At 37.3% G+C, this 11,357-nt stretch overlaps 1 long non-coding RNA gene across 1 annotated transcript; it reads right to left on the reverse strand.

Annotated features, from left to right (window-relative positions):
- Nucleotides 1-8,520: 8,520 nt before the first annotated feature.
- LOC136263894 (uncharacterized) lies at nt 8,521-11,316 on the reverse strand. Its single transcript, XR_010704823.1, has 3 exons — nt 11,077-11,316; nt 9,094-9,162; nt 8,521-8,714 (listed from the first exon to the last, which is right to left on the reverse strand). It is a non-coding gene; the product is annotated as an uncharacterized lncRNA (long non-coding RNA).
- Nucleotides 11,317-11,357: the final 41 nt, after the last annotated feature.

Consider the following 11,357-nt stretch of genomic DNA (forward strand, 5'->3'; position numbering starts at 1 on the left):
CGCCCCTGTAATCTGTACCGGCTGGGTTGGTTGTGAGAAAATTTTATTGTTGATCTATAATACTGATCTGCACTGTGCATATCAAAACATATGTATGGGATTTGTCAAATCAAGCATTTTCAGGTGGTCAACATTAAAAGTTTTCAAAACACTGTGTTAAACCTTTGAAAATTAAGAATTATGCATTAAATAAATCTAATATCTGATTAATATCTTTTTTGAAACCTCAACTTGGTAAAACAGGCTGATCATAAAATCTCATCATTCCTTGTCATTTGTTGTCCAATACAAAATACATGTATTTTACACTACACACAAAAACACTAATTTACAACCTTTAACTCACAAAATTTCTACAGCACACCGTACAATAAAAGAAAGCCCTTGAATTTCTCTATCCAATTCCGACCGTACAAATGGGAAAATGTTGCCATAGCGACAGTTATTTACTGCTGATGATCAGTGTTGGGAGTAACGCGCTACTTATGTAACGCGTTACGTAATATTATTACTTTTGTGGTAACAAAGTAATATAACGAAATATGCTATAAAAACAGGTAATATAACGCAAGCTACTTTACTTACAAATGTAACGCGTTACCTAAGTAATATAGTTACTGTAACGAGTCTAATATTACGTAATATTATTACTACAAGTAACGAAGTTACTAATCTCGTTAGTTATCCTCTGAGTAATGCCTAGCCACAGCGAAGTAACGAGGCCTACTGAATGAAGCTTATTCACCAGCTTCTTACTTATAACCAAAATTTGCATATTGTCCAACAGCGTAATCATGTCACGTGATTAGGTGGTAGTGTCACATGTGACAGCTTAAGGCTGTGGACACAAAGTAATATAATATGTAATATTATTACAGTTACTTTATTTTATGGGTAATATGTAACTGTAACTAAATAGTTCAGTTGCAAGTAATATGTAATATGTAACTAGTTACTTTTACAAAGTAACTTGCCCAACACTGCTGATGATGACATAATACCATAGATTATATATACTATATAATCTATGATAATACGCTCTCCATACATTAACCTATTGGAAAATTTAATTATCTCGGCGGGAAAATCCCAATTTACAAGTTGTTATCCTCAACTAAATTCGCTAAATTTGGTATCATTCTACGCAGCGAAGGATGCGTAATAGGCTATCGTTTATGGACTCAACATGGGTGATGTTATTATTTTTTTTATAACATAAAAAATAATAACATCACCCATGTTGAGTCATAAAAAAAATAATAACATCACCCATGTTGAGTCCATAAGCGCCTCAGATGCTTTTATAAAAATAATCAGATATTAATGTGCGCCTATAAAGATCGATAATACGAGACCATAGATAATAGAGTAAAGGGATAGGAAACGCAAGCGATTTCCGGTTTGATTTCCGTTACGCATGACTTGAAAGGACAAGACAGTTTTGTGAGAATTAGTGTTCTAAGCAGCGTAAATAGTAATCCAACAGACTTCAGTAAGTATTTAGGCCTATGTGAGAGATTTTGGCGAGAGAATTCAGACCGTAGATTTTGTAACAAAGCGTATCGCATTAACCGTGATTGTTACACGCTGTCACACTTTCGCTCATCGTACTTTCATGCCTCGTCCATACCGCTTCTTTTATAGCCGGTTCCACTTTCGAATCTTGTGGTAAGCTAGGCGTGTCACCAACACAGTCTTTTACCGTTGCGTTGTACTGCAAGGTGGTTTAAACTTTTGGTTAAAAATGGAAGATACTTAGTCGTTTCTTCAAGCAACAGTTCCTGTTTTGCTCCGATATTTCATCTGGTCCCCTCTGTTAAATGGTAAGGAATAGGTTTATCACAGTTAAAAGGATAGAATATATTTACGAAGAAAGTAAAGTGGTTTAAAGTAATTTTTGGGCCGTTTTTTTTCACTTTCAATCTCCTTTAATTTTGCGTATAACTTCCTTGAGGGATGGTACCATCCTATTTCCCTCGATTACTTACTTGAGTTCACTGTAGCGAAGTTTCACAGTCGTTGGTTACAAAATTCTGTCGTTACAACAATTTGTTTCTCTTTGATACAAGCGCAGCAAGCGTAACGAGTATGTTCGTGACGTACTACACGGAATTCCAATAGAAATGTACGTATTTTGTGACGTCACGTTATTGCGTTTCCTATCCCTTTACTCTATTATCTATGACGAGACACACAGACACAAGCTTGGACACAAAAGAGAAGATATATTCAACTTTCAGGATGTGAGGTACGTTTCTTTTTTGTACGAAACGTGTACTACACGATAATTTACCCTGGGGGCATTATTTAAATATACTCTACAGTGGCGGATCCAGGATGGGGCATTTGGGGCAAATGCCCCCCCCCCCCCCCCCCCTTCAAGAAATTGCATACAAGATCGAGATACTCTAATAGAGCAGTCAATTACTCTAATAAAGCAGTCACAATGTTCATGAGGCGGTGTAGCTTACCTATGAAGCTACAAATAGGATTTTATTTTACATAACAGACGTGATATAGTTGGTAAGGATAACTAGCTATTATTGTTGTGACCTTTTTTTTTTTTTTTTTTTTTTTGGTCTTCAACTGGTTTTCAGTAAGTTTTTTTGGTCTTCAACTGTTTTTCAGAAAGGTGCCCCCCCTCTTTCGAAACTCTGGATCCGCCCCTGCTCTATACTGTGACAGACCCTTTGTAGTCATGGTTTAACCATAGATACTATACAGGTGTGATCAACTTAGAGGCTTGGCTAAGGAAAGTGTTGTAATGTCTGAGTTTGGCATAATAGAGCAGGCAATGATTCTTACAGGTTTTTGCAATTGAATTCGTCGCCTTTGCAATTGAATTCGTCCCGTTTGCAATTGAATTCGTCCCGTTTGCAATTGAATTCGTCGGTTTTGCAGTCGGTTTTGCAATAGAATTCGTCGCGTTTGCATTACAATTCGTCATAAACATAACGGCTCCAAGAAACCAACCCGTTCATTAAGAGATGAACTATTTATACCTTGGAGAATTACACTTGAGACACTAGAAGGTAATTGAAGCTGGTAGTACGCGAAGCTGATAGCTGTCTGACAAGTTAATTAGCTTGCTCGCGAGTGACCACACCCATCGCGAATGGCGCAGTAGAGTTTGGAATGTTGCTGGAGAGGCTGTAGAGGAAGAATTATTGCCTTATAAAGAGTTGTTTACTACTGTTGTACTTGAACAAGTTCTTGTAGCAGCTGCTACATCATGTTTTCGTGTTTGCTCCAGCTGCCATTCTTGTTACGGACGAATTTAACTGCAAAACTGACGAATTCAATTGCAAAACCGACGAATTCAATTGCAAACGGGACGAATTCAATTGCAAAACCGACGAATTCAATTGCAAACGGGACAAATTCAATTGCAAAAGCGACGAACTCAATTGCAAACGGGACGAATTCAATTGCAAAGTCGCCGAATTCAATTGTAAAAACCTGTAAGGTCATCACTTCAATCTTATATGTACATATGTCACACATTGGTGATTCCAATTGATGTGCTGCAAGATGAGTTTTTGGAGATACAATGTAGGGTTGGAACGAATGTGCAGATAAATCCTCCGAAACTCTTGAAAATGTTACCAAAGCTTTGTTACAAATGTCATGTCAGCAATTAATGCACACAGCTGATGGTTATTAGGGGTACTGTACACTGTAGTACAAACTCGTACACTTCATTATAGCTCCAGTACAACCATTGTTTAAACATACAGTGGAACCTGTTAATCAGGACACTTGAAAATGAGTACACCTGTATAACCTGGATGCATGGTAATGGTCTCTGGAAAATCAGGACACCTTGATAATCTGGACATTTTTGTTCGGTATTAATACACAGGGGTTTCACTGTATAACTAACCAAAAAATATGTAAATGGCAGCTCCCACAAGGAGTGACTATACTTGTGCAACTGGTTTAACTTGTTAGTATCCATGGTAATGAAGCTTTGGTGCGGTAAAGCAGTATCCAAAAGTTATTGTCTTAATAATATAAGCTGAGTAGTGTACGAATGCAAGTGTGTATGAGGTTTGAACTGTACCAGATACTACCCAACTCAATGACAAAGAAAAAAAAGTGCTGTGGCCACACACACCACAGAGACTGCTTAGGGAAATTGGAAGACTTCCAACAACTATTTACCTCCTTAAAAGACTAGCGCAAATGTTAGAATGCTGCAGGTAATTTATCAGTCAGGATAAATTACCTGCAGCATTCTAACATTTGCGCTAGTCTTTTAAGGAGGTAAATAGTTGTTGGAAGTCTTCCAATTTCCCTAAGCAGTCTCTGTGGTGTGTGTGGCCACAGCACTTTTTTTTCTTTGTCATTGAGTTGGGTAGTATCTGGTACAGTTCAAACCTCATACACACTTGCATTCGTACACTACTCAGCTTATATTATTGTGTATTAGAAAGCAATATGATGAGCAGCAGTCACTGAGAGCATAGATCCTTTATACCCCGGGATTGGAATCTTCTGTTTTTAACACTTCCATCCGCACCTCCGTCGACACCTTTCTACAAAGAGTTCTATGAATTGATGCATCAGTAACTCGACTTTAGCGTATTAATTCTCTGTTTAGTGGACAGTGCGGGTAATGAGTTTACTTCAGTTCGATTAACAAAGGATGGATAAGTACACAAAACAAATTGTAAGTTAAGAAGACATTGTCTCAGGTGGGTAGAGCTAGCCAACTTTTGTCGCCACCATTGAAACGGCAAAATTTGAACACGGAGATATGGACTAATGACTTCGCTGGTTCGATTCCTTATCCCAAGTTATACTTACGAACTGAATTTGACGCTCATAGAGTGAATAATTCCAGAGATACAGCTAGCCAAAGTCTCATCGCTTGGGTCTGTCAGCGAGTTTTGTCACTGTTTTTGCGTCCACAATCACCTTTCCGCCTTATTCGAAGTAAAGAACAAGATTACTGTATCAAACAACACGAAATTCACTACAGAACAATGGATCAGAGTTTTCTCCTTCCAGTCAACACCAATTAATTAACGGTGCGGATAGTCCAACAAGTAAGTACAGCAAGTATGCGGAGATTCCTATCCCGGGGTATAAAGGATCTATGCTGAGAGTAAGAATAATTTGTTGTTTTTTTCTCCCATGAAACAATTGCAAGCATGAGTTATGTGCATTTGATTACGTTGCGGTATAACATAACTTTATCATTGCTGTTTCTAAGCTTCTTGCTTAATAGCATTGATGTATACAACTGTACCTTGATGAATGCCCCAGTTCATGGTGAATAGAATGACACAAGTCCCAACTCTATAGCCTATTATACTCAAGACTTGTGATCGATTAAACAAAGTGCCTGTAAATTTCTGTACAAGTCGATTGCCCTTCTTGATGTCTATTGCTACAACTCCGAAATTACTTACCGGATAATGCTGAAACTAACAGCCCATTGGTTTTCCAACTAAAAAGTCAGAAATTCAAGAAAATGCAGACAAGTCAATTTTTTGCTCAGCGGGTCACTTATTGTCTACTATCCTCCAAGATTAAAATATGCTAGGAGCTGATTATAATAATTCCATTCCCTAATGTTTTTGCACTAACTTATGTAAACTATCTGTATGTTGTAATGCTATATATGGTAATGCTATATATGGTACTGTAGCACCATTATATGGTACTGTAGCACCATAAACAATTATTACTTTTGAAAGAAGTATTAAAGAAATGCTGGCTAAAAATGTGCTGGGTGTTACCTTAATTAAATACAGTTGGCATGCATTGAATGAACCTCACTAATAGGGCCATGCGGCTAGGGATATATTATCAATGGAGCAGTATGTCCCATACACATTAACGTATCCAAGGAAATTTTGATGTCAGAAAAATTTGATGAATCGACAAATTCATATGTTTATAAGCACCTTTAAAAGTACAGGTTTTGTCTACAATTTCTTGGTTTTCATCAATATTTTATTCGTCAAATCTGCTGAAGTGTGAATTCGTCAAATTTTTCTTACATCAAAATTTCCTTACATACGGTAGCTATGTTCGGAGGTGGCCACTATATCAAAGTAGTCTTATTAAACACATGGCTTCTAAGTGAGGTGTTATGAAGTATAAGCAACTACAGTGGAACCTCTCTAAAAGGACCTCCGTATAAAGGGCACTGAACATTCAGTCTCTTGATAGTGTACAGTAATAGTGTACAGTTTTAGAATGTCCCTTTACAAGCCTCTACCAATACAATCATACCCCTGAAAACACAACTCCCAATATAGTTTCCACACAGGGATTATTCACCACCAGATCCCCATAATAAAATGTGCCTATTGGAAGCTAAGCATTGTAGATATCTAGATACATAATATTATTTATTTCATCATTGCAGATGGATTTTTTACTTACAACCATAATACCATCTACTTGGAACCAGGGATGACGTCTTTCGTTTGTAATAATTACATACTGAAAACTTCTACAGATGTCCCTGCTCTGAGTCACCAGGTAGGGATGACTGTGCTAGCACAGTAGCCAAAGACTTTGCTTTGTGTGTGTGTGTGCGATATTTATGTGATATGATAGTGTACAGTAGTTGTGTCCACATTAGGTCTTGTGTAACATGTGACCTGTACTGAACTCAAGACATTTATTACTTAATCATGTTGTAGTTATTAGGTTTTGTATGACATCATTAATGGTTACCACTTGTATATATAGTATCTATTAGTTAGTTGTCATGTGGTTGTGTTATCAGTTTTATTTGTTACTATTAAAAGTTATTATTGCATGTGATAAGTCAAGGGACTGGTTAACTAAAGTACTAGAGGGTACATTACACGACCAATCCCCTAATTATATTCCAATATTTAGTTTACTACATTAAGTTGCTGAGTGTCAATAGCAGACACTACCATATGACACATACACAGACTATAACTACTGGACCTCAACGAGTCAACCTAATTTATGAACAGGTTACTGTGATCAAGTCTATAATTATGCAGAAGTTACAAATGAAGCAGCTCACACTTCATGTTACATAATAATGCTTACAATTCCCATTAAATATTTCTCTAGGTCTACACAGGAAGTGTCTTGATGATAACCACAAGGTCTGTACATAATATACCGCTTACAGGATATGCATGTTATCTACTGATAATCCAGCTTTCTTTGTACTGCAACTGGTCCTTTCGAGTTGTAGCTTTTTTTGTTTTCCCTATAAAGTTTTTGAGCCCAGCTTCATGTACCACACACAGTGCATGGTGTCCATTAGCAAGAACCTTCATACACTTGAAATCATCTTTAACACTTTGCAAGTAACTCAGTTTAGTTTAGTGCTTACTCCATACCCTATGGTCTATGATATAAGTTATGTCCATGTGTAGGTAACATCTTCTGTGTAAGCCGGACCAGAAAGGAATTAAGAACAACAATCGTGTAACCATCAAAATAACTAGTGAATTTAAAAATTGTTAATTTAGAAATGGAAGTAGGGATCAAGCGATAAAAACTACTGAAACAAGTGATTTGAATGATGGCTACTATTACAACATAGCTTTGTGGGGAAACCCTTACATTGGCATCTCACCACGTCACCATATATGTTCAATGCCAAAGTAGGGATTTCCCCACAAAGCTATGTTGTAATAGTTGCCATCATTCAAATCACTTGTTTCAGTAGTTTTTATCGCTTGATCCCTACTTCCATTTCTAAATTAACAATTTTTAAATTCACTAGTTTGTTAACTTTTTTTGGTATAGGTATATAGCTATTATTGATCTTTGGCACTGACTGCTCTATTAGAGTATCTCGATCTTGCTGCTTGCTTTATGCAAGCTGCTCAATTACTAAATTGAAAGGCATGCAGGGTTTCTATCTCCTGTTTTCTACAATTAGTTACAGCTGGACCATTAATAATGGGCGTGGTCCACTGATCGTTAAGTACGAGCGCGCGCTCTGATTGATAAGGGCGTGGCAGTGTGTTCTTACTTCACTAGGCTGTTTGATCGCTTTGCAAGTGTTGCTATACAGGCATCTACTTGCCCTTACAGTACGGAATCCGTTATTAGTTTTGTGGCGTCCGAATACGGCTGTTCTAAGGAAAGTGTCGATATGAATTATTAATGCCTCCGTGACTGGAAAAGAAGAAGACGATCCGTAATTGAAGATAAAAGGAAAGGCAAAGCGCAGAAGGCAGACACTCGTCGGAACCCGAAAAGGCACATCCCAGCAGCGAGTTAAATATTGTGGCAAAGAATGGTGATCCTTCGCTGCTTCGTTTGGCCTGTAGCCTTGCGAATGTGGTCAGGCAGGCAGGCAGGCTGGCAGACGAAAATTTCTGTTTTAGCGATTTTTTAGAAATAAAATTCCAACACTTTTTGTTAGAAACTTGAAGACTCTTTAGTAAAAGGTTTATTTGCTGTATGAGATATTTCTAGGATGATTTTTGAGGGATCGAAATTTGAGGCGCGCGCCAAATCCACCACCCGGATCCCTACTTAAACAGTACTATAGTACTGTTTGATAATGTATCTCACAATAACTCGCACAATAATTGTATAAAGAAATGATGTAACTAAAACAACTAAACTTCATCCCTCAGTAAAGTGTACCTAAATACAATTTCATAAATGTACTCTTGGGAGGAGGAGCCGTCTGTCTGCTAGCATCATTACTGCTCACAGTTGTGTCACTTCATCCAGTGGTCATGTATAGGCTATGGAGTAGAGTGTATAATACAGTAGTGGTCACATGGCAGCATGTTTATAATAATGTGTGAATATCACATGTGCCTTGTGGTGCTTATGATCATGAGCTCCTGATACAGTGAAACCTGAACACATGCATAATCAACATTGTTTCCTAATAAGACTTTGTAAGTTGATGAGCTAACCATCCTGACATTTTTTGAGCTTTAATTGATCTAGTGTGTGGTATTCATAAAATTAGGGTGAGTGTGCAAGTTGCCCTTTGTGATGTTTTGGCGATAGTCAGACTTACTGAGTGTTACTAAACAGGGAATGGAGTGTAATATTGCCCACTCACTAACTATATTCACACCATTATAATGACCTGTACTATGACCCTGTACTTACCCTATCACTCACATCAACTTCACGATGAATCTGTGTAGTTTACCAGAGTGAAGGTCAGCTAACATCATACTGCGAACAATGTATGTACACATACAATAATGTAACTGCATCATAACTGGCAAAGCCGTTTTTCATTACCAGTGCATGCAAACACATGCTGTTACAAACAGCCATACTGTACAACCAAACACTCGAGACACAAAACAGATAATGTGTTTGAAACTGTCAATAGTAATCGACGGTAAAATCCTAATTTTGATGAAATAAAACAGAATACTATAAACTAATTTGCAGTATGTACGTGAAGACAGTTCCGTACAATGGTGACACCACTGAGGATAATACTCCTTATAGATCCACTCGGGAGAAGGAATTTCACTATTTTTACATCACTATTTTTACAAGTAACAATAATGATCAACATGTCATACAGAAGTACTCATGTCAAAGCACATTAAAATTTCACAAATCAAACTCCACAGCCTTCGTGATGTTATTGTTAGGTAACAAATGTATCACATGAGCTGGCTAACATGGATCTTGTGACCTTAATTTCAATACCAACATTCTAAACAATATCTGAGCACTTGCAGTATTTATTTCAGCATTAAAAGTAATTTTCTTTTGGAACATGAGGTTCATGTTTGACGATCTGAATGAAGAACAAAAAGTGTATCGTTCAAGTTGAGTACGTAACTAATCAAATCATTATTTTCTTGTCTTCAGACTAGTTTGTTAATTTGCTGAAATTAATTAAGGCTGGCAAAAGTAATTTCTGCCAGACCCTCAACACATTTACTTTCATACATACTGCACTGTATATGGACTTAGTTCGTAGTCCCTTGTATGTTGTGCTGTAAAGCCTATAATAATAATAATAATGTTCTCAACACATTAGAGGGTATACTGTACGTACGTATACATGCACACATGAACACCGCTGTTTACATTGCTGATCACCAAAAATTGAAACAATTAGGGCATACGCTCCAAGCAAGAACAGGAAGTACAAGTACAATTTAAAGTACCACATATGCTTGTATGTACAAAAAATACAGCACTTGAGTGTGTCTCGAGGAAAATACAGCGCTCGATTGTGCCTCATTTCTTGACATGTCCCCTTATGCTGTATTTTCCGTACACACATGTAGCACTGCTTTAACTGTAACACCCACTCACGATATCCTCAAAGCATGCAGCATTTATAGCCCATGTGTTTAAACTCTATTGTAACAAAACTGCAACAACAAAAATACAACATTCAGCTAACCTGTCTATCACTAAAGAACTTATAACCAATTCAATAAATTCCAAATGCAACTTTTAGCATAGATTATAATTATGATATACATACTCCATGCTTTTAGTCACATTAATTTGTAAATACATATGCATGCTTGTAATTAGAAACACAAATGGCTGCTGTTCATCACATTGCTTTCTACTACACAATAATATAAGCTGAGTAGTGTACGAATACAAAAGTGCATGAGGTTTGAACTGTACCAGATACTACTCAACTTAATGACAAAGAAAAAAAGGCTTCACACACCACAGAGGCTGCTTAGGGCAATTGGAAGACTTCCAACTACCATTTATGGTTTAGCACCCTCCACAAAGACACACGCAAAAGTTAGAATACTGCAGGTAATTTATCCTCTAACTACTTTGTATCTCCAAATACTCATCTTGTGGCACGTCAATTGGAATTACCCAGAGTGCGGCGTATGTATATAGCTAGCATGATTACATTAAAGTGTATACGTGCCATTGATGACCTTAAGAATCATTGCCTGCTCTATTGTGCCAAACTCATAGACATTACAACACTTCTTTTACCCAAACCTCTAAGTTGACCACACCTGTAAGCTAAGGCATATTGTGCAAGTTAAACTATGACTTTAATTCCTGTCACAGCATTCAAATAATGCACCCAGGGTAAAGTACCGTGCAGTACACGTTTCGTACAAAAAAGTAACATACCTCACATCCTGAGAGTTGAGTATATCTTCTCTCTTGTGTCCAAGCTTGTGCCTGTGTGTCTCGTAACATCGATCTTCATATGCGCACTGTAATCTCTGATTAATTATTTTTATAAAAGCGCCTAAAGCGCTTATGGACTTAACATGGGTGAACAAAACGATAGCCTGCTTAATAAGACTCCGACCGTACAAATTGTTAAACAGGGTAGTTTAAAGAAATATGTTTAAAAACACGTGTTTTTACGGGAATTCTGAACACGTAAATTTTGCGGTACAGGGCTC

The sequence above is a fragment of the Dysidea avara genome, chromosome 8 (assembly GCF_963678975.1).
Source record: "Dysidea avara chromosome 8, odDysAvar1.4, whole genome shotgun sequence".
NCBI lineage: Eukaryota > Metazoa > Porifera > Demospongiae > Dictyoceratida > Dysideidae > Dysidea > Dysidea avara.